The sequence below is a fragment of the Benincasa hispida genome, chromosome 11 (genome assembly GCF_009727055.1).
Source record: "Benincasa hispida cultivar B227 chromosome 11, ASM972705v1, whole genome shotgun sequence".
Lineage (NCBI taxonomy): Eukaryota > Viridiplantae > Streptophyta > Magnoliopsida > Cucurbitales > Cucurbitaceae > Benincasa > Benincasa hispida.
Genome location: NC_052359.1, coordinates 43,035,011 through 43,037,487, shown reverse-complemented (window position 1 = coordinate 43,037,487; position 2,477 = coordinate 43,035,011). Strand labels below are relative to the sequence as shown.

The 2,477-nt window shown below is 26.4% G+C and overlaps 1 non-coding gene across 1 annotated transcript; it reads right to left on the bottom strand.

Moving 5' to 3' along the window:
* Positions 1–1,119: 1,119 nt before the first annotated feature.
* On the bottom strand, positions 1,120–1,191 carry TRNAC-GCA. The gene has a single exon. It is a non-coding gene; the product is annotated as a tRNA-Cys (tRNA).
* Between the last annotated feature and the right edge of the window lie 1,286 nt (positions 1,192–2,477).

Genomic DNA, 2,477 nt, shown 5'->3' with positions numbered 1-2,477 from the left:
TAGTTAATAATTAGTTGGATTGCATTGAACATCAACTCTCTTTCCGTCCTGATCGGACTAAGGTAAATCTATCTGATATTTAATTTGCAAGTAAATCTGGAAAAAAAAAAAAACGATATTTTAATTTGAAAAGTAAATCTCAATAAAAAAAAATTAAAGAAACTTTTCAAAATTTGGATGATTGAGATTTAGGACATGTTTTGAAGTAATTTTGGAATGATTAAAATTACTTTTGACAGGTCTAAAATCATTTTCTTTCGATGTTTGGCAATGATAAAAAAGTGACTTTGGAAATACCCAAAATTACTTAAAGTAATTATAATTAAATAATTACAATAAACATGCCCTTAATTCTTTAAAAATCACTTTTTATTATACGAAAAATCACTCCTCAAAGTATAGAACCAAACATTAAAATGGTAATATGAAATTATTTTTAGCAAATCACTTATTAATAAATCAATTTTGTTAAAACCACTCCTAGACATACCCTTAAGAGATGTTTGGGGCAAAGAATGAATAATGAGATTTAAAGAGTTACAAAGTCTAAGTACTTGTGAACTCCTAAAACCAAAAATGTAAAAAGTTGATAAGATATAAAATTGATATTTTTTTAATAGTGAGATCCACAAACCCTTTAAGTCAAATAAGAAGTGGAGTTCAAAACTCATACATTCTCGATTTTTGGAGGGAAAAACAGCGTTAAAATTAAAAATAAAAAAAATCGTAATACAGTTACAAGCATTTTGGGATCCTTTTAGAGGGAATTTTTGGAATAGCCTCAATGGGAAGCATGTGCAGAAGAGGGTGGTTGCTATAAATCTGAAAAAGTGAAGGTATTTTAGTATTTTGAAAAATCAGTCTCAAATTTGGTATCCGTCCAATTTTGAGTTGTAATTGAGGCTCATTAAGTTGTTTCAAGCCCAATCAAAGTTCAATTGGGATGTAGATGAAGATCAACCTTTTCTTGAATTTGAGACAGGCCTGTATTTGGACTACTCTGTTGGGCCAACCAAATAGGCTTATACCTCAACGCTCAACACTAATATTTCGTTTTAGGGTAAGAACTAAAATGTTAAAACACAATGAATGACAGGAACCAAAATTTCTTAAAAATAAAGGGCCCTACCGGGTTCGAACCGGTGACCTCTTGATCTGCAGTCAAATGCTCTACCACTGAGCTAAGGACCCATTTATGATGCCCATTACTTAATTTTTATTTAATTTTTATTCACTGCTGCTGCTTTTTCTTTTTCTTTTTCTTTTTGGAACTGAAGCTTCTCGTTAGATCTTGTATGAAGAGAGCCAGATATTGTTTCATGAATATTAAATATTAAATATCTTACACATAAATGTCTTTCTTTGAATATGTGAAATAATTAATATTTAGAAGTTAATATTGTTTGGTTTACTAATTTTATATATATAAATGTTAATTAAATAATTATGATAATGCAATATGCAGTAATTAAATTCATCATTATTTAATATATGGTTGTATTATGTAATTATTTAATCACTTAAAATAAAAGTAAATAAATATTATTGTATTAAATATTAATTAAAATATATTTTTATAGAATTACTAAATTACTAATTTACTAAATTAAATAGAATATTAATAACTAATCATAGAATTCATATTGAATAGTTAAGCTAACATAATTGTAAATATATAAAACATATTAGTTGAGATTTGTTAGGTCTTAATAATATATTTATATTTTAAAACTAATTAAAGTCAATAGTAATGTTTAAAATTGATACTAATTTACTAATTATTAGTGTTTATCTTCTAGGAATAGGAATAAGAATCTCACTTGTATGGAGTATATTAAAAAACTGATGTAAGACGAGTTTTAAAATTTTTTGAATAATAATATCAAGAATTTTAAAAAGTGAAATCTTGTAAAACAAACAACGACAGTAAATGTTTATCTCACATTCTATGAAACATCCTATAAGACAAAGAGGCTCTTAGAAAGGTAAATAATGTCCAATAATTTTTTGAAATTCAAAACTAACATTTATAAGTCCAAAATAATAATAATAATAATAATTAATGACAATATTAGGCAATGTTGTATACTTCAATGAAATAGAAATTAGGCCATTTGTTTTATGGGAATATAGATGACCAGAATATTTAGATGTCCAGAATTGCAGATGTCTGGAATTACAAATGTCCAATATTTTTAGATAACCATGTTTATTTTGTAGGAATATTTTTATAGATATTTGAGAATACTTTGATAATTGTGTTTGTTTTATATGATTCATAGTTGAAATGTCTTGAGTTTATATATATATATATATATATAAAACCAAAGGACTAAGGGGTCATGGATTTAATCCATGGTGGTCACCTACTTAAAATTTAATATTCTAGGACCTTCCTTAATACCCAAATGTCTTGTGAGATTAGTCGAGGTGCGAATAAGTTGACTTGGACACTCTCTCAAACACATACACATAGA